We start from the raw sequence: 21,744 nt of genomic DNA, 5'->3' as shown, positions 1-21,744 counted from the left end.
ATCACTGTACATCGCAGCACATATCACTTCTGATGGGGGAACACTGACCCTTTTTACAGAAGGATCCTGGCTGCAACCACACATGTGGTTCCCACGTCGCTCCAGTAAGTATTTCTGCTCTAATGCACACTATACAGACTTCATGGGGGAGATTTATCATTAGGCAGGATTTTTAGCAGTTGTCTATGTGTTAGACTGGCAGGTTTCCAACAGTTGGATTTATAGTATAGTATAGTGTATGCGCAGTGTAAAATGCCTTCTGATATGCGTGCTCTATGAATAGACTGCACCAGTGGGACATATGTTTAACATCTGCTCAGTTTCTGCCTTTTTGCAATGTTTTTGCACAGGAAATTCTCAGATACCTCAAACATAAAATTGAGCAAAGACTTTAAAATTTAAGAAAAACTTCAAAATTGAGCACCACTATGTGGTGTAGTTTTGCTATTAAATTTGTGTTCTTTTGAAAATTCTCAAACATTTTCTCTCTAAAAAAACCACAAAAATAATTTGTGTGTGCGAAAATTTTCGACAATTATACGCCAAGAAGCTACATAGGACTAATGATAAATCTCACCCCATATGCCTATACTGCCGTATGGACTTCTAATGCATTTTTGCTAGGTGTATGTACATTATCCCTCCTCCTTGGCATTCTTACATCTATGCCCTGACACTATCTTACATCTATGCTCTGACGCCACGCTCTTACCCTTTTCTCCCACATCCTCAGCCTCTTGCTTTCCTATTATTCTACTGTCTGGGACAACCATCTGATGGAAATAACAATACATGACATCTTTAGACCCCAGTTCTACATAACTACTTTGTCAGTTTCTCCCCCGTTCTTCATAATCTGATTACATTCAGTACATTCTGTTGGCACATATCTATACCTACGTGTACAGTTATCACCAGTTAATATTGTGCATTGTTGTTTTAGCCTGATTTTGACCTGATATCCTTCTATTTTTAGGCCAGATCGTTCTTGACAAAGGTCAACATGACCGAAACGTCGTAAATTACTTACTGTGTAACTTATGTCTCTTTTGATCGTATACCACAGGTGAAGATTATGCTTTGTGAAAAATTCACTGAAATAAAATCATAAAATTTATCTTGGTGTGTGCCATAGTCTCTATATGGAGTAAAGCGGATTGAGAATCCTACATTGAGCACCACCTATCAAGAGAGTGCAGTCACTATTGCTCTACAGACAAGCTGTAAGTTACAGCTGACATCTAGTGTTTCCTAATGCTGTTTCAGCTCCGGTGATGAGCTGAACCGGCATTGGCTCCATAACATACTTGTACTAGTATAGAGTACAGTAATAGTACGTCATGGAACGCTAAGGGGGTTAAAGGATCCCAACAAATAATCTTCTTTGCTAGCTGAAAGTACAACAAGAAATCAAATGCTCCTAAGAGGGGGACATATCTTGCCTAGCACTGGTTCCAATGCTGTATAATTTGTAGAAAATAAGAAGCTGGGACTGGCTATGTAGAAGAGGTGTGTGTGTGTGTATGAGAGATTGAATTAATGTAGCAGTGATAAGTATGTTCATGTAAATGAATATATGTAGAAGACCTGAATGAGTGAATGTAGGTGTGCGAGAGAATGGATGTAGCAGTGCTGTGGGTGAGTGAATGGAAGTAGCATAGCTATTAATGTATAGATGCAGCATAGCTGAATGTGAGTGTGTAGATGTAGCAGGGCTGGGTGTGAGTGCATAGACGTAGCAGAGCTGAATGTGAGTGTGTAGAAGTAGCAGAGCAGGGTGTGAGTGGATAGATGTAGCAGAGCTGGGTGTGAGTGGATAGATGTAGCAGAGCTGGGTGTGAGTGGATAGATGTAGCAGAGCTGGGTGTGAGTGCATAGATGTAGCAGAGCTGGGTGTGAGTGTGTATATGTAGCAGAGCTGAATGTGAGTGTGTAGAAGTAGCAGAGCTGGGTGTGGGTGCATAGATGTAGCAGTGCTGGGTGTGAGTGTGTATATGTAGCAGAGCCGAATGTGAGTGTGTAGAAGTAGCAGAGCTGGGTGTGGGTGCATAGATGTAGCAGTGCTGGGTGTGAGTGTGTAGATGTAGCAGAGCTGGGTGTGAGTGCATAGATGTAGCAGAGCTGGATGTGAGTGCATATAAATAACTGTATACATAAAAAAGATAAACAGGTAATATGTCTGGTAGTATGGGCCAAAGAGGCAACTGTAGAATAATAGAACTTTCTAGGGAGCCCCTTTGGAAGAGGCGTCTCTTTTTAGGGATAGTTGGAACAGAATATCTACTACCCTACTTCACAGATAGATACATCTTCATTAGTTTCCTCTTGGGGTGGTTACAGTATATGGATTTTTCAAGCAGATTCTGACACGAAAAAACGCAAAATGCAAATAACTGTGTGTGTATATAACCAGAAAATGTTTATCACCCGACATTTACAAAGTATAAATATATTTTGAATTTCTTCAGTGGTGGAAGACCTGCAGAAAATCTATGTCAATAAAGTTACAACGTGATGCACAGCTTTCATTTTGTATGTGTAACACGACCTCCTCATCTTGTATTACGTACTTTTTCATAAATTGCCCTTTTGCATTTAGTTCAATTATTTTGAATCCTTTGGCATGGCTCTGCGAGTCTCGCACCTGGCCAGGGCAGCCATGACTTCGCTGAGGCACCTGGGTGTCAGTCATGTGATACGTGCTCCCTGCTTCTGCGCAGATCGCGCGAAAACTCGCGGTACCGAGAGCTTGTCCTGTTGTCGCAACCCTCTCTGTACGGAAATCCCCAGCATGCTCTGCGCTCACAGCGACGGGCGGCCGTGTTAGGACTTGGCTGTTTCTCGCAAGTCGTTGCGCCGAGCTAGGAAGTTGGAGGAGGCCCTCAGTAAGAGCAGGTGAGTGGAAAGCCCCGGGAGGCCTCCTGCTTGTGATAAACCCTCCTTCTTTTTAACTGCGCCGTGTGTAATAGACGCCATCTTGCAGTGTGGTTGTCTTCCCGCCGTATCTCCCTGTAACCCCGGGATGAGATGTTCACGGCAGGAGTCAGTGTTCTAGTCATGGCTTCTGCATGTTTGCTCGGTTTTGCAGTTTGTACTGGATACGTGTCTATGCTTTCACTTTCTGTAATGGCTGGGGACGAAGAGGAAACAAGCGAGGCTACTAGGCCGGATACGTGCCCCAAAGGAGTTGTTGGAGGAGCAGTAGTAACCAGCTTGCTGTATGACTTCAGTACCTCCATGCTATGTAACAAGTCATCGTAGAGTGTAATAGTTGGGTCCACAAAATTTTTTCTATGTGTTGCTCAAATCTACATTTACACTGCCGTTGCCCGCCATGCTACAGTACTGTATATATGGCACATGGCGCCGTACTCCGTCGAAAGATAGGACGTGTCCTATCTTTCTGAGTGGTACGGTGCAGCACCGTACAGCACCGTGAGGGCATAGAAGTGTATGGGGGACGTATACGCCCCCACCCCATACGTTCGTGTGAATGTAGCCTTAGGCCACTCATAAATGTTGTGTACAATACATGCAGCCATCCTGCCAGGCACCTACATCACATTACCTAATGGTAGATGCTTACTACCCACCTCCACGTATCATCCCCACCTGGATTAAACTTATTTTAGTATATTCTAGACCAGTGATTTTCAACCAGTGTGCCGCGACACATGGTCGGGTGTGCTGTGGGGGAAAGTTCCCCAAACTATGGTGCCCCCTGTGTTTTGTTTCCCGGCAATGCGCAGTGATGCGCAGTCATGGCTTCTTACAATGTAGGAGACGTGTACAATAACACATGCACAAGCTTTGATCCTCGCGCATTTGCCCACCGCCAAGGTAAAGCCCACAAATGCTGACTATATGACCTTTTGCCTGAGTATATGAACTGTTGGCAGAATACTCGGCATATGAGCTGGTACTTTTAGTACTCCAGCAGTATACTGCATATAACAATGAGAAATGTAAAATGAGAAATACTATAGTCATGAGGCTGGAGTACTATAAATACCAGCTCATATGCTGAGTATATGAGCCTCATGGCCATAGTACTTCTCATTGTACCCCTTTATTTTGCAGTATATGAGCCACATAATAATCCGCACCATATACTAAAAACAGGGAGAGACTGAGAACTGTTGAGGAAGATCTTCGTGTGTGTCTTTCCACCATTCCTGCCAGGATATCCCTTTTGTGTTTATCGAAACAGGCCCAGGTTTCACAATGAGTGAGTAAAATAAGTTTAGAATCTATATATTATACATATAGTTAATAATGACTGTTTTAGTGTCATTTTGTGCTATTTTGGTTGGTGGTGTGCCCCAGGTATTTTCTAACTATAAAAAGTGTGCCGCGGCTCAAAAAAGGTTGAAAATCACTGTTCTAGACACACCACATCTAGTAGAAAAATGGATTTTTAAAATATGCAAATGAGCCTGCGGGGCTCTGTTGAGCTCCTCTTGACTCGCCATTGGAGTAATTTAATCATATAACCAAACGGAAGTCACCGCCTCTCTGAAATTCTTGTGCTATGTGTGATCATAGCATTCCCTCTCTACACTTTGCTATCTATGATCGCGGATACTGGGAGAGTTGGTGATGTTACTGGCTTTCTGAAAGCGGTGTAGGCGTGCCAGCCGTCAGAACCATAAGGCTCTACATGTGGCGGTTCTAAAACATACTGTAAGAAGTCTACTGCCAGTGGGAAGGGGAGGTGAGTTGTAAGAATCAATTATCAGGTTATCATAAATATTGTGTGTGTTGTAGTAGTGTACCATTAAAGGAAACCTACCATCACAGATCTACCTATTCAAGTAGATCTGGTGGCAGGTTGATCTAATAAATCGCATCTGAGCTCATTTTAGGCTAATCCTTCACCCCCTGCTAACTTTATAAATCTTTTATGACCCTAACATGTAAATTTATAAAAGAGGCTACTGGGGCATGGAGTAGCTAGATGCTCAGATGTTATTTTTTATTATATTTGTTTTCCACAGCCGTCCTTCTAAAATCAACTTTTAAAATTATGCTAATACCATGATGTAGCTTCACAAGCTGTTACACTGCCTCTTCCTTTGCTTCCTTAGCACTTCCCCATTCCCTCTGCTTGCTGTATGTGTTTTTTATGAAAATGTGAAAAATCGCACCTAAAGATTCTAAGCCTCATAACATCTTACAAAAACGAGAGGATGCATTAAAAACGCCATGTCGACATAAAGCAGAAATTCGGAGAATGTTACTTATCCAGTAATTTTGCTGTTATCACTGTTGAAAAAGCAGAAGATATGGAATTTCTAAAAATTATCACAACTTTTACCCAATATACGTTTTTTTCCATAATTGAATGCAAAACGTATCGCCAAAATTTTTCAACTAACCTGAAATACAATTTACCGTATATACTCGTGTATAAGCCGTGTTTTTCAGCACAAAAAATGTGCTGAAAAACCTCACTTCGGCTTATACACGAGTCAATTAAAAAAAATAAATTTTAATACTCACCCTCCCGAAGTTCAGCACATTAAATAAATAAACTTAGTTCTCACCTTCCGGCGATACTCACCCCCGATCCACGGCGCCGGCTTCCGATCCTCGTTGGTGGCTTTTGATCCCCGGCTGCGGATGTCTTCTTTTGCAGGCGGAGTCGCGTCCATGCAATCTCCCCGCCGGCGCTTACTATGATGCAGCGGTGTGACGTCATCAGCGGCGACACCGCCGCATCATAGTGAGCGCCGCCGGGGAGATCGCATGGACGCTCCTCCGCCAGCAAGAGAAGACAGAAGACGCTGCCGGGGATCGAGAGCCACCGCAGAGGATCGGGGGTGAGTATCGCCGGAAGGTGAGAATTAAGTTTATTTTTTTAAATGTGCCCAACATACATGGGGGCGGGCTGGCTGTATACATGGGGGCGGGCTGGCTGTATACATGAGGGGGCTGGCGGGCTGGCTGTATACATGAGGGGGCTGGCGGGCTGGCTGTATACATGAGGGGGCTGGCGGGCTGGCTGTATACATGAGGGGGCTGGCGGGCTGGCTGTATACATGAGGGGTTAATAGTTAGAACCACTTATACTGACACGTCAGAACAAAGATTTTGGGTGCACCCAGTCCCAGGATACAATAAGGTTGGGGACAACTGCCCTAGAACAGTTATCGACCTGGTTCCCACAATGTTAGATTTATCCCTTAGTTTTATACTTGTGACTACATACCATACTTTTAGACCTGTTTGAATAGGATTGTTTAGGTGCACTTTTAGGTGGATTGGAAGTTTATAGCGAATTTTGAGAATGTCTGCCTACACAGCTTTAGTTTCCAAATTCAGCAAGAGTTAGGTACTGTATTTTTGGCAACTTGCACAAAATATCGATTTGCCTTTTAAAAAATAAACTTTTATACTCCCCTTGAGTCCAATGAGGCACATCATGCTCCCATCAGAAGATACTGTGGTGAGTGAAGCTGGGGCATTATCACTGCGCATACCCAGGGTAGTTTCTCAGTAAATCCGGCGTGTACTACACCTGCTTCACTTGCTGCATTGCGCAGCTGCTTAATGGAGCGTCGGACGAGGTGAATATTAACCCCTTAGCACCGTACTAGTATGGCGTGAGCTCCCGCTACTAGTACAGCGCTGAGTCAATGCCGTTTCGGCTCTGCTCCGCACCGTCATCGGGAGTCGCGGGTTGTCAGCGGTAATTTACTGCTGACATCCCTGAGTAACATCGGCTGTTGGAGTGGGCTCCGATCGATCGCAGGTGTTTAACCCGTTAAATGCCATGGTCAGCACAATCGCAGCATTTAACTTGCCCCTCAATTGACCCCTTCCACCCCCGGGCTGTCGGCTACCCCGCTATGGCAATCCTGGGGTACGATTAGGCCATTTATCTTGGCACTGCTACAGTGACCAGGAAAACAGAGCTGTGAGTCTTGTCACTGTCAGTGAAGTTTGACTTCAACTCCACAGCCCTGGGGATAGAAACTCCCTATGTAGTTTCAGTGGCCCGTGGCTGTGGCTTTCCCTGCTAGTGCATTCAGCTGTTGCTCACCCCCTGTGTTATCTACTCCTATAAAGGGCAGTCATCGAATAAGCAGATTTAATTAGTGTGGATGTCTTGTGGGGGTGCGCAGTGGGCAAAGAACCATCGTTTTTTCTTATCTGATATAACTTTTCTTATTTCCAGTTGTAATCTGCATATACTGTAATTAGTAGAAAAATTAGTAAGTTAAGTGGTGAAAAAAAATGTTTTTATGGTTTCATGAATACTCCATAGACTTCCTAAATAATTTTTTTCCTCCCATGTATCTTAAATATTTTTGAACCCCAGCTGTCTGGCACAGACAACTGAAACATGTTTGTATTGATGCTCTGCAGCTGTTGGAGATAGAATCCATTTGTTGAGGATATCTGTATAATATAAATGTTAATCATTGTCTATTATCACTGTGAAACTTGATCCTTGCTGATTCCTGCAAAATTATATCTCATGGGTGAGGAACTGCATAAACTTCCTAGTTGTATAAAAGCCTTTGTCAGTTGTAAAATGTGAATTCTTTGCTTTTGTTTTTATGCAGAGTTTTTCCAACAAAAAAATATCCCTGCGGTGAACGCACCTAACTACTATGGAGATATACATAATTTGAAGTTATTACTAACAGTTCCATCCATAAATGGACTATAGGCTTGAATTTAGGTGGTTCTAATTTTTTCCCCTCCACGCGAACCATATTGCGGTGAAGCCACCATATTAAACTGGCCCTCCAGAAGTGGCACAAAATTGTGTCAAATTTCCAACATTTTTTTTTTAACTGCTTTAAGATGTCTTGAAAATAAGGTGCAATGCATATACAAGAAATATGTCTATTAAAGTCTCTTAAAGCTCCACTATACAGCCTGGGACATCAAGAATCAAGAGGCATCATTCTCATTACCCCCTTTCTCCTGTGCTCCCCTGCTCTGCTGGCTAGCAGGACCAGGCTCCTTTTGTGTCTGCATGTGGAACAGTGGTAATAACTGTTCTCTCTACAGAGCAAGGAAAAGTCTGGTGTAAGTTTATTTGATATGCTAACTTGGCTACTTTCAAGATGAGAGCTGCTGTGAAATAACTCCCTTAGGAGTTACCTCTCATTTTCCGATTACCAGTAGTCCTACTTGGCTTCAAAGTGCAAGGTTTATTTGCGCCCAACCAAATCCTCTTTAGGTTGTAGTACTGCGTGAAATGCCACATTTGCTGTAATTACAGTTTGAACCAGAGGTTCCATTAACCCATGTACAAGCCTCATAGATGCAAAAAGTGCATAATTGTCAGAAGCTGGGGAAGCCTATGTGAGCTGTGACCATATAGTTTCCTAAGAAACTGGGGGCATCTGCTGGGGCATTGGGTGAGCAGATACAGCAAAACCATTTCTTTGAGAAGCTGTGGAGCTAGCAGGGTGACCCATGTAAATCCATGCATGTGCAATACAGCTGCACTGCATGTCCAAGCACAGATCATTCAAAAAAAAAAAGGAAAAAAATTTAGGCAGCTCCAGATATGAAAATACATAAATGTCCTATAATAGTTTTTTTTTTTTTGTTTTCTTATAGATTGTTTCAATTTAAATTCCCATTGTAAGAATATGTGCAGTTTTTATACTGTGTTGGCATACATTATGTAATTGCAGAAGGTTGGTGGCACTGATATCACTGTTTGGCCCACCTGCAGCAATGTTCAGTAATGTCAAACCTATAGCATCCACCTGAAAAATCTGCATCTTGAAATGACTTTTCTGAGGGTGCGCTCACACATTGCAGTTAAAACTGCATCGCAATCAGCTTTGAGGTGGTTTTAGGTGCAGTTTTGTCAATTGAACAGGTGAAAGACCTGAACTGAACGAGTGAATTTGATTTTGAAGGGGAAACCTGCTCCACAAATGTCATTCACCCATTCATGTTTTTCACCTGTTTAATTGACAAAACTGCACCTAAAACCCCCTCAAAGCTGATTGTGATGCAGTTTTAACTGCCACGTGTGAACGCACCCTGAAGGCTTTCCCATCAAACTATTAATTACATTTTCACAGAATATGTGATAAATAGATTAAGGTCCTGCTCCAGTCTTGGAAACGGTGATTAGCTGTCTCTTTCCCGCAGTCCCTTTCCACTCAACTCTATGGAACGGTGACAATACACATTCTAACAAAAGTTGGGGCTAAAATTTCTCCAAATCAAAAAAAAAAAGCCCACACACCTAAATTGCCTATGAACAACGCAAATGAGATGTGTAAACTTTTTCACAAAATAAAAAAAAAAATCAAAACCATACAAAAATACTCCAGACATCCTCCAGGGTAACTACCAACCTCTTCCATTGGTGGGCTATACATAAATGCAAAACAAATAATTAAAATATTTGTTAAAGGGGTTTAAGAAATTATTTAGGGCAAGGCAGGGTCGGACTTTTTAACAAAAAAATGTGTACTTACCACCTCCGCGCTGCTGATGTCCCGCGCCGCTGTTCACCTGATCTGTGCGCCGGTTTGCTTACAGGGGCGCACAGGGAGATTCCGGCAATCCAGAAGCTCCCATCTGACACCATCTCCCAGCGCTCTACAATGCTCATAGATAGGGACAGATGGACGTGGCATGCCACATCAACGGTATACGATATACACTCACCGGCCACTTTATTAGGTACACCATGCTAGTAACGGGTTGGACCCCCTTTTGCCTTCAGAACTGCCTCAATTCTTTGTGGCATAGATTCAACAAGGTGCTGGAAGCATTCCTCAGAGATTTTGGTCCATATTGACATGATGGCATCACACAGTTGTCGCAGATTTGTCGGCTGCACATCCATGATGTGAATCTTCCGTTCCACCACATCCCAAAGATGCTCTATTGGATTGAGATCTGGTGACTGTGTAGGCCATTTGAGTACAGTGAACTCATTGTCATGTTCAAGAAACCAGTCTGAGATGATTCCAGCTTTATGACATGGCGCATTATCCTGCTGAAAGTAGCCATCAGATGTTGGGTACATTGTGGTCATAAAGGGATGGACATGGTCAGCAACAATACTTAGGTAGGCTGTGGCGTTGGTACCAAGGGACCCAAAGAGTGCCAAGAAAATATTCCCCACACCATGACACCACCACCACCAGCCTGAACCGTTGATACAAGGCAGTATGGATCCATGCTTTCATGTTGTTGACGCCAAATTCTGACCCTACCATCCAAATGTCGCAGCAGAAATCAAGACTCATCAGACCAGGCAACGTTTTTCCAATCTTCTACTGTCCAATTTCGATGAGCTTGTGCAAATTGTAGCCTCAGTTTCCTGTTCTTAGCTGAAAGGAGTGGCACCCGGTGTGGTCTTCTGCTGCTGTAGCCCATCTGCCTCAAAGTTCGACGTACTGTGCGTTCAGAGATGCTCTTCTGCCTACCTTGGTTGTAACGGGTGGCGATTTGAGTCACTGTTGCCTTTCTATCAGCTCGAACCAGTCTGCCCATTCTCCTCTGGCATCAACAAGGCATTTTCCGCCCACAGAACTGCCGCTCACTGGATGTTTTTTCCCTAGAGATGGTTGTGCGTGAAAATCCCAGTAGATCAGCAGTTTCTGAAATACTCAGACCAGCCCTTCTGGCACCAACAACCATGCCACGTTCAAAGGCACTCAAATCACCTTTCTTCCCCATACTGATGCTCGGTTTGAACTGCAGGAGATTGTCTTGACCATGTCCACATGCCTAAGTGCACTGAGTTGCCGCCATGTGATTGGCTGATTAGAAATTAAGTGTTAACGAGCAGTTGGACAGGTGTACCTAATAAAGTGGCCTGTGTGTGTGTGTGTATGTATATATATATGTGTATATGTGTGTGTGTGTATATATATGTATATATATTATATATTTTTTTTTTTTTGACAGGCGATACACCCCAAATGCGACCTCTGGTCTGAACATTGTAAATGCATAAATGTGGATATAACTCGTATAGTTTTATATGCTTTTATTGGTGCTTTAACGAATAAAAAGGGGAAGTGTTTTGAGCAATGAGAAACTTAAGGCAAAAATATGGAAACACTTCATAATGTGGTGCATTTGGTGATCTTCAAACTCTCACCTTAAACAGCATAAATGTATGACAGGTCTGGGAATTGAGCATCGGCCTCCTCACAGGTGCAGGTCTTACCTGTGGGTCCCTCATCTATCACCTGCTGCATATCATTGTTATAGTTTAATCCCCTAAAATAGACAAAATAGAAATGTTAAGAAGCCATAATTATTCTCAGATTTAAGCGGATGTAGAGTATCATTATATGTTGAGGTCTTATAATTATTATTATGAGGTGGTTATTGTTCTAAATAAAATTGGGGACATTTGCATAAAGTGTCGGTGTCTGCACTGGCTTGGTTACCAACTTGCTCTAGGAAAGGAGACACATATTTAATATTGTGCTGTGCAGATATATTTCTGGGTCCAAAATCTGTCCCGAGACCCAGAAATGTGTCCAGCAGTTGATGAAAAAGCCATGCTACCCTGGAGTGGAGCAATGGCCACTGCAGCAATGTATCCGTCTAGAAGGACAGGCAGCATGCATCCAAATTTGGTGAGTGGTTTGCTTGAGTGCAATGGCATGGTTTTGTGTCCCTGCTAGACCAAATTCATCTGGTCATACTTTCCGCCAGTGTACTTCGCCCAAAAATGGCAACGACACACATTAATTGTGTTTTTAGTTTACAATCTGCCAAAACCTTTTCGGAGCAGAGTTCTAAATATGTCAGATATCAGATCATGCGGTGAGAGCGCCACAAAACCGGCGGAAACGCCATAGTAAATGTCCCCCAGAGAGTTTTATAATTTTTTTTAATCTCTGTAAACCTCATTAAATTCATCTGCTTCTTTTAGCATAAAAAGAACAATCTGAATGCTGCACAAACTTGTCTGTGGACATGCACAGCTATTGGGGAGTTTCATTTCATTTAAAGCACTTCATGACACTGGCTGTGAGGCTGCCTTCCTTCACATGGGGTGTTTATATTGCAATGCAATACAGTTTCTGAAGAGAGGAGTTCTGCCTCATTATATTGCTGTTCACAAAAACTGAAATGTTAACATGTGCTCGCACATTAACCCATTAACGCTCTGCGCCGTAGCTCTACGGCGCAGAGGTATAAGGGATGTATGAAGAGGGCTCACGGGCTGAGTCCTCTTCATACAGAGGTGGGGGTTTTTGCATTTTGCACAAAACCCCCACCGCTAATAACCGCGGTCGGTGCTTGCACCGATCGCGGCTATTAACCCTCTAAACGCCATCTTTTTTTCGATCGCCACGCCCCCGAGCGTCATCGGGGGGGCGGCGATCGGTTACCATGGTAGCCTCGGGTCTTCTTTTGACACGAGGCTACATGGTTTATGCAGGTTCGTTACAATGAGCCAGTGGCTCATTGTAATGTATGACCTGCAAAAATGCCATATATTGCAATACTGTAGTATTGCAATATATGGTAGGAGCGATCTGACCATCTAGGGTTAATGTACCCTAGATGGTCTAAAAAATAGTGAAAAAAAAAAAGAAAAAAAAAGTTTAAAAAATAAAAAAAATTAATAAAATATTAAAAGTTCAAATCACCCCCCTTTCCCTAGAACGGATATAAAACATAACAAACAGTAAAAAACACAGACATATTAGGTATCGCCGTGTCCCAAAATGCCCGATCTATCAAAATATAAAAACGGTTACGGCCGGCGGTGACCTCCGAGGCGGGAAATGGCGCCCAAATGTCCGAAATGCAACTTTTACACCTTTTTACATAACATAAAAAATGAAATAAAAAATGATCAAAATGTCGCACAGACCTCAAAATGGTAGCAATGAAAACGTCGCCTCATTTCGCAAAAAATGACCCCTCACACATCTCCGTGCGCCAAAGTATGAAAAAGTTATTAGCGTCAGAAGATGGCAAAAAATTTTTTTTCTTTTTTGTACACATTCGTTTAATTTTTGAAAATGTATTAAAACACAATAAAACCTATATAAATTTGGTATCACCACGATCGCACCGAACCAAAGAATAAAGTAGGCATGTTATTTGGAGCGAAGAGTGAAAGTCGTAAAAACTGAGCCCACAAGAACGTGACGCACATGCGGGTTTTTTTCAATTTTTCCACATTTGGAATTTTTTTTCAGCTTCGCAGTACACGGCATGTTAAAATAAATAACATCACGGGAAAGTAAAATTTGTTACGCACAAAATAAGCCCTCACACAGGTCTGTACACGTAAAGATGAAAAAGTTATGGATTTTTGAAGTTGGAGAGCGAGAAATCAGCTGAAAAACCCTGCGTCCTTAAGGGGTTAATGTTGTGCTTTGTAAACACAGCCTGTGATTCTGCTGCCTTTCGAAACTGCTCAGATGACTACTGGTATGAGTATAAAACTTGTTTATCTGTATAATGGACCAACCTAAAAATTTTCTGCTACTACTTCCCTGTGGTTTTCCTTCCTCAGGGATCTGCAGCATAACTCCATTCATGTGTATATGCTCGTGCTGTAGGTTTCTGGAAAAACAGCAACCAGTAATTTCGGTGCTAAAACAGCGCTGAAGTTATAGGTGGATGTCCCAGAGATTAAACAATCTTTAGGGTTTTTCTTTTCCTGTGCATTTTGTTTGTGGCTCCATTGAAGAGACTGCTGTAATAAGAGTGTTTGTTTTATTGCCCAATTAGACATCCATTACTAAGGTCACAGCACACCCTTGACATGGATGATGTGGTTTGCAAGTTGATATGTATCAGAATCTTGAGACGCAAGCAGCGTTATCCAGAAACTTGCCAGAAAAACAAGACAGTCTATCTCTAATATCCCCTTATGTAATATTATAGGAAGGGTATAATGTTTTTAATCCATTTGTGGTGCCTGCATTTCTGCATATTAAATTTCACTTTGTGTGTTAGATGAAAAGAATGCAAAACCTTACATATATTTCCTTTTTAATGACATCAGCATTCAAGAGCTGCCATAAACCTACCATGGGAAAAGGGTCTGAGGGTCAGACGCTGCGCTCACACTGCATTTCCAAGGGCAAGGGACCGTGCCTCGGCCCAACCTCATTGCCGTTTCCACACTGCACTTGTAAACGCAGTGCTAGCTTTGCCTGTGACCGCACCCTAAAGGAAATTTTAGTTGCACCAAGGAAGGCGATGGACAGTGGTGAAGGCAAGGGATGTGAGGAAAGACCATTGTATACTATAATGTATCCATCAATGTTATTTTGACGTAACAAGGAATCTAGGCCCTTTAAGTTCTATGCTGTGACCAGTTACTGAGGTAGGCAATTTTAATTTTTCCTTAGAATGGAGATCTCTCATTAAAATTTTTGTGGCTCTTCATTATACCAACCTTCTCCAACGTCCTTTTTATAGTTTCAACAAAATTTTATTGAAGGAAAACCGAATGGTGTCTTACAATAGGTCACTGCAAAACACATACCCCTAGCAGGAGGAATTCAGAGTTTGGTATGATACCTAGCCTGCTAATGTATCAATTAAAAAGAAAAAAAAATAAATGGAAGGGGGTGGGTCACAGGGGGTTGGAAACCTGGCAATGGGATTAGTACAAGATCAGTATAGATAACTGGAGTAGCCATGTATACAGATATGCCATGTGAGATTACTAAAGGTTATTAGGGGGATAGAGCGAGAGCCCTCTCAAGGGTTGGTGAAACTTGTGCTGTGATCCATGAGTTCCAAAAGCCTTCAAATAGGGGTAAGGTTCTGTCCTGGTTGCCTCTATCATTTCAAACAACATCAGTAAATTGATTCTGTTCTTAACCGCTGTGAACGATAAGTACAGTGACTTCCATTTTTCCGTTTTACGGATTCTAGTTGCTAATGCTATAAACTGAACCAAGCAATGAACTTTTTTTTTGACCCTCGATGGTTTATCCCCTAGAAGGAGTGCAGCTGGGGTTACAGGGGTTGCTTTACCTAATACAGAGCGGATAAGGGTCTTAACGTTGTTCCAGAGAGGGGCAACCAGGGGGCAGTGCGACCAGATGTGGACCATATTCACATCCTCTGCAGCAGCTGTTGAGTAGGTGGGGTACATAATAGCCAGACAGGTAGGGACGTAATAAACTCTATGCAATAATCTGAGAGGTGTCTTTCAGTGACACCTGCTGGCTACCCTTTGGCAGTGTGGTATAGCAGTGTTCCCATCTCGCCAGGGAAAGTTCACAGCCTAAGGCTGCATTCACACAGTTGGCGCTGGGGAGAGGGTGGCTCACCCCCGCCCCTCTCCATATATGGTCGCAACACCGTATTACGGGAGAAAGATAGGGCATGTTCTATTTTTTTCCCGGCTAGGGTTCGGTGCCACACGCCCATTGCCGGCTATGGGGGACGTATATACACTCCCTATACGTGTGAATGTGGCCTAAATCTGATTCCCACTGATCAATAAATCGTGACTTGATGTCAAGGAGAGGAGCATAAAAAATGTAATATAAGAGGGAGATGGTCCCTCTACCAAATGGATCATTTAGACAGATGTTTTCAAATGATCTTCGGGAGTCTGCAGTGGTTCCTCTGTGTATGGATCGCATAAAGTGTAGTAATTGATTAAGCCTAAAGTGTTCCGAGAGGGGTCAAATATAGTGATGATTTCATTACCAAACTTTTCATTCCCCCCAGACATTGGGTGCCTAACGTGGTAAACACCTTTTACCACCCACCATCTGAAAACCCCTGGTTCCAACCCCGTAGTGGGGGGAGGTAGGGTTATAAATAATGGGGTCAGTGGGGAAGGATTGGATTGGAGCTTTCCAACATCCTTTTTATGAACTGCCCAGAACTTGACCACATATTCCAGGTGTGACCAAACAAAAGCCTTTTGCAGTGGTAATATTATATCTCTTACCCCAAGAGTCCATATCTCTTTTAATACATCTTGCTGGCTTTAGAGGCAGCTGATTGATATCACATGCTCTTATTCAGTCTCTGATATACCAGTACTTCCAGGTGTCCTTCTCAGCAAGTCACTAGAAAAGGGTCGCACGCTCTGCTTTTTTTCTGGTGCTGCATTCCTCTATAAAGTACCACTCTGCCTTACTTCAATTAGTATTTATCCACATTTAAAGGAAATCTACCATGAAAATCGAGCATGGATAAACCAAGGGCACTTACTATTATATATATTCATATATTTATTATCCATGGCCACCTTCCTTCTAAAATTAACTTTTAAAATAATGCTAATGAGCTTTAAAGGCTACTTGGGCGTCAGGAAGCCATGGATTACAGTAGATTACCACAATCACTGTGCTTGGATCTATGAGTAAGTGTCACTGGTTTATCCATGCTTGATTTTGATGTTAGACTTTTTTGTTCCCTAATTTGCGACTGCCCCAACCCAGTCAAGATTCCTCCCCACTGGTGCGTGATGTAGTGGATTTACTAATAGTCTCCAACCTCTCGTTATATCCAGCACAAAGTTATCTGGACTAATTCTATGCCACGTCCTGCCTGGAGTAGAATTGTGCTATAACCTGCACTAGGAGCTTGGCTAAGGCTATAGTAAAAGTGCTGAATGGTGCTGCCCCAATACCCACCCTGAAAAGGAGACCGTTTTCTTAATGCCCCTCAATGTTTTAAAGGAAATCTACTGTGTGGGAGCTCAGCATCCGTGTGAATACGGGCATATATTTTTAAGAAGGTTTATTAAGAAATATAATTCATAAAGTTTACTTTATTTAAATAAACAAGTGCTTCGTGGGGAGTTATACTTATAAGAAACATATACCTATATCCATGCTGCTGGGTATCTCCATGGTTAATACAGTTAGAAGGCTGCTGTAGATTTCCTATAAGTCATTGTGCCAGGCTGCCCCTTATTAATGGAACATGTGTGACCTTCACAGGATAGAGAATAAGTGTCATTTGTGGAAAATGGCATGACAATGATGCCAAGTCATGTGACTTGGGGGAGCGACTGTACGGTTTAATTTAACTCACTCAAACTTGCGCTCACATTTCACTCAGGACACAAGTTGAGCATAAATCACAACTCGTACAGTTCCCACACTCCAATTAGGGATACGCTGCCACCACTTGAATTTATACTAGGACCAATAAGTATCCCACTCTACATCCACTCTTACGTGGCCATCTGCTCCATTAGTCTGATGGAGTGACAAGGGGTCTGACGGAGGTACGTGGGACCCCTCGCTTTTGTGATCTCTGGGGATCTCAGCACTGTGACCCCACTGATCAGCAGGTAACGTCCTATCCCATGGATACTACAAGTATCTACATTTGGTGACAAACCCCTTTTTTTGTAATCATTGCTTCCATCAGTTATCTAGTCCTCTTTTCTACATCTCCTTATCTTGAGGGTGCGGTCACATGGTTAGTTTTTGGTGTGTTTTTAAACGCCTGTGCTTTTGCGTTTATGGCTGGTAATGCGTTTTTTTCTGGAGGTGTAAGCAGCTGTAAAAATGTTCAGACAGCTGTTTACACTTCCAGGAATGAAGAAAACTGATTCAAACCAATGAAACGCATGGTAAGATGCACACACTCTTGTGATTTTCAATGCGTTTAAAAACTCACCGTGTGAGCGCACCCTCAGACTGGTTGCTGTGTGGGCTTGCCAGGATAGCAATGCATGAAGCATGAAAGGGTTTGATCACCATAGAAGAACATTCTCATGGAGCACGTACTATGTCCTGAGGTGTGTTAGGGGGGGCATCGAGGATTGCTTTAATGTTAACAATTTCTTTCATGCAAAAAATGTGGAATAGGGCTATTTGTACAACCATATCTTCAAGCAATAAGGCAAGGTGCAGTATTTCCAGTTGACCAAGTTTTACCCTTTTAGTTAAAATCTGCCTTTGGGAATGTAGAAATTGTGGCCTTCACTTAATATCCTCAATTGGAATCTTTACAGCGTGTGATCTTGCATTGTATGATTATGTTGTACCAAACTTAGTATGCCTGTTGTTTTGCTTGCGTTTTCTTCCAATAGTTGTTGTGGTGTTAAAGCACTGGTCAAAGTTCTGTTATCCTCTTCACAGCATAGGGGAGCACATGCTGAAGCCTAGGACCCCCAATGGACACATGAACTAGCATTACTCATTTGATAGGCGAAGCAAGTGCCTTTCTCTATGCGCAGGGGGCTGCCAAAATAGCCAAGCACTGTATGGCTCCACCTCTGAAAGTACTGTAGGTGATGAGGAGTGGCCATGTGGCTGCTTGGTATGTCTGGCTACAGTTTAAATTTTATCCTTAACCAAAGACTTTGTCTAGTTTATTGTCAGTATTTTAAATCCATGTCATTTCCTCATGATGATGATGATCATCTTTTACACTGGTGATATACAAATCTTTCCTTTCTTTTTTTATAGTTTTAGGATAAAAATACGGATGTAAAATACCTCTGTGTGAATCTGGCCTAAAGGGAAGCACTTGGTAATGTTACTGAGTGAAAAAATAAGTAGATTAGTGCTGCCAAAGGAGCAAAGCAGCCTTTTTTTCCTTCTATAACAAAATATATTGTACTAGTTGTATTGGTTGTTCCTGTGTGGCTGCCCACTCTACAGAACCTATGTACAGGTGGTCCCCTACTTAAGAACACCCGACTTAGACAACCCCTAGTTACAAACGGAACTCTGGATGTTGGTAATTTACTGTACTTTAGCCCTAGGCTACAATAAACAGCTATAACAGTTATCAGAGGTGTCTGCAATTAAGATTTATTGTTAATCCTGGTTCTCATGACAGACCAAAAATTTTAACATCCTATTGTCACAGAGACCAAAAAAAATTTGCCTGGGGTTACAATTATGAAATATACAGTTCAGACTTGCATACAAATTCATGTTAAGAACAAACTTAAAGAACCTATTTTGTACGTAACCCGGGGACTGCCTGTATCTACCCTTTACAAGCCTTCCCTTGATCTGTGCTTAGAAGCTTTAACACACAAGTATGCTTTGATCCATTCCATTGTAGATATAGCTGGATTTTGAGGGTTGTTGCCCTGCTAAAATGTGTAGTTACTCCCCTGTCTCAAGACTTTTGCAGCCTCTTACAGGTATTGCCTTGTAGTTGGCTCCAACAAGCTTTTCCAGTCCCTGCTGAAGCAAAGCATCCTCACCTCATGCTATCACTACCAGGCTTCTGGATGGTGTGTAGTGTTGTCTGTCTTCTGCACATAGGGGGAGATTTATCAGTGCTTCTATGCCAGTTTTCTGCCGCAGAAGCACTGAAATGGGAATTTCTTGTGCACTGCAAGAAATTTTGATGATTAATATTGTGACTACTCTACACCTTGTTGGTGTGAAGGGGGCTTACATGGGCTCAGCGGACACAGGGCTTTCCTGCCTAGTTCCTGTAAACTTTTGTTTGCAGGTTTTTAAGAAAAACGATTCCACTGCGTAGTTTTGCCCAGCTGCCCTCTTGCTACATGAAAAGGCCTGTACCTCGTGATGTATCTGGAGGGTACTGTGGCGGGTGGCCTTTATCGTGCGCTGGTGTATGATTCCCCCAGTGTTTGTCATAAGTTAACAGTTACACTTTGGTCTCATCTGACCAGAGCACCCTCTTTCATGTGCTTGCTGTACCCCCCAACTTTTTGTATACTGAAAATGAGACAACTAATGGCTTTCCCTTCTATCTCTTTCTTTCATAAAGGGCAGTTTTGGGAGCTCTGCAGCTTATCCAGCATGACCCTGGGCTTTGTTTTTTATTTGGGCTGTCAGTTTGGGTGGATAGCCATGTCTTGATTTGGTGGTCTCTTCTTTCTAGGGAAAAGTTGGAAAAATAGCTGACTTTTGGAAACTTTCATATAGAATCCTGCAAATGCAGGCCAAGATCTCAGGGAGGTGGTCCTGGTGGTTGGACAGAAAATGTTCTACTGGTTTATATAACGATTGTTGGAAGTACAGCGACCGTTTTAACTGATGAGATACAAATTTTTTTATTGTCTAATAATTGTGTTAGTATTGCTATGTGAGTACATTTTCATTGTGACCCCCACTGCTATGGATAGACTGTATATTATGAGTCCCTTTCTTTTGATGAGATGTTTATTATTGATGGGTAATAATTTTTTTTCTTGCTAATCATCCTTGTGTGTATTTTTCCTGACACTTTCCTGTACATTGTTGTTGCCCCATAGAGGATAATCTCAAAGATGAGCTCCTACTTTAATAGGAGTTTGGGTGGAGTTTAAACTTTGCAGATTTGCAAAACAGTTTTGTAGACTAAACCAGGAAGGAAATTTTGACCTTTGTGATTCAGCTAGCAATGATCTCGCATCATTCCTGCTTCCATGTTCACTGTAAGTCTTGGTATATGCTTTCCTGCCATTGATCACCTCCTTTTTATTGTGTTTTGTACTCTAACATGCTTTATACAGTTACTTTCGTATGACGTTCCTTAGCCCCTCATACACAAGTCCTGGCCACAGACTGTGTGTGTTTGCTAGAGTAATGTGATTGCCTTCCAGCCTTCGCTTTCTATCGTCCCACTGTAATGCACAATTTTAAGGTTGCAACTAAATACTTTATTCAGTACTTTTCATGTTTTCGTTTATTCTACATGCATGTGTATAGATAAATTTATCAATGCACTGGAGTATTTGGAAACATTTGTTCGTTTTATCCAACCCAGCAAGCATGAATTCTCTTAACCCTTTGTGTTAGCTAACACTCTGCAGTGTTGTGCAAGATAGTTATCTGTTTGATTTGGCTTAACGTATGTGGATGATTGTGGTTTACTGGATATGACCCGAGTGTCCTCTGTCCCCTCAGGCTGTTTGTTCAACTCTATGTCCCCAGGTGGGTGCCAAAGTCTCTAGGGTATCAAAGTGATAAACAGGTTACAGTCTTTCACCTGCTGTTATTATGCTTTCCTTCTAAACTCTAGGGATCCCCAGCATTACACTTAAATGGTTATTTATAGCAGAGCTGTGGGGATATATAAGTGTTTTCTGCTCTGCTTATGGACTGCTCATAGCTATTCCAATAACCAAGTGTGATCAGCAATGTGTTTTTTTTTATTTTAGGCATTTATCTTAAAGGCTCTGTAACATGAAGAGTTGACTTGATACGTTGATTTGATTTTACATACTGACATTAGGAATTGGAACTGAAACTGTGATTATACAGTTCTTAGACATAACATAGTACATAAAGTAATCTGTGGTATATTACAGAAATCGGCTGAAGGTCTCATCCACCTCCTTCAGTAAAACAAATCCATAGTGCAAATGTACCTCTGGAGTCGTAGTATATTGCATGAAACCTGCAAACATTAACTAGTTATCTTGTATTCAATTGCCACTCTACTTTTATTCAGGTTTGTTTTGTTTTTTTGTTGAATTGTAAGTTTTGGCTACACCACTACATCAAAGCTGCTGCCTTACCCTCCTTTTGGTAATTTTCCTTCAGGCTGTAGGCAGCGCAGGGAGTTTTTCCCAGCTTTTAACATTTGCATTACAGAAGTAGCTGGTAAAGCCTGCAGAAATAATGACATGCTGTGTTCAAGTCATTGGGGGTTTTAGTACCTACATGCGAAAAAAATTTGTTTAACCGGTTAACGACCTGGCCCTTTCCTGTTTTTTCATTTCCATTTTTCACTCGCCACCTTCAAAAATCTATAACTTCTGTGTGAGCTGTGTGGCGGCTTGTTTTCTGCGTAACAAATCGCACTTCATAGTGATGGTATTGAATATTCCATGCCATGTACTGGGAAACGGGGGGGAAA

The 21,744-nt window shown here is 42.1% G+C and overlaps 1 protein-coding gene across 5 annotated transcripts in view; it reads left to right on the top strand.

Annotated features, from left to right (window-relative positions):
• Positions 1-2,741: 2,741 nt before the first annotated feature.
• Positions 2,742-21,744, top strand: part of THRAP3 (thyroid hormone receptor associated protein 3) — a 43,083-nt gene continuing 24,080 nt past the window's right edge. For 3 of the 5 annotated variants that reach the window (XM_072136804.1, XM_072136809.1, XM_072136808.1), the window contains exon 1: positions 2,742-2,895. The gene's annotated coding sequence lies outside the window, so the exon portion shown is untranslated. Of the gene's footprint in view, positions 2,896-4,209; positions 4,229-20,255; positions 20,318-21,744 lie in introns of those variants that run through there. The other 2 variants (XM_072136806.1, XM_072136805.1) reach the window with 2 other exon arrangements.

Source organism: Engystomops pustulosus, chromosome 2, assembly GCF_040894005.1.
Source record: "Engystomops pustulosus chromosome 2, aEngPut4.maternal, whole genome shotgun sequence".
Lineage (NCBI taxonomy): Eukaryota > Metazoa > Chordata > Amphibia > Anura > Leptodactylidae > Engystomops > Engystomops pustulosus.
The sequence above is the reverse complement of the archived record's forward strand: the minus strand, read 5'-3'. Positions and strand labels throughout refer to the sequence as shown.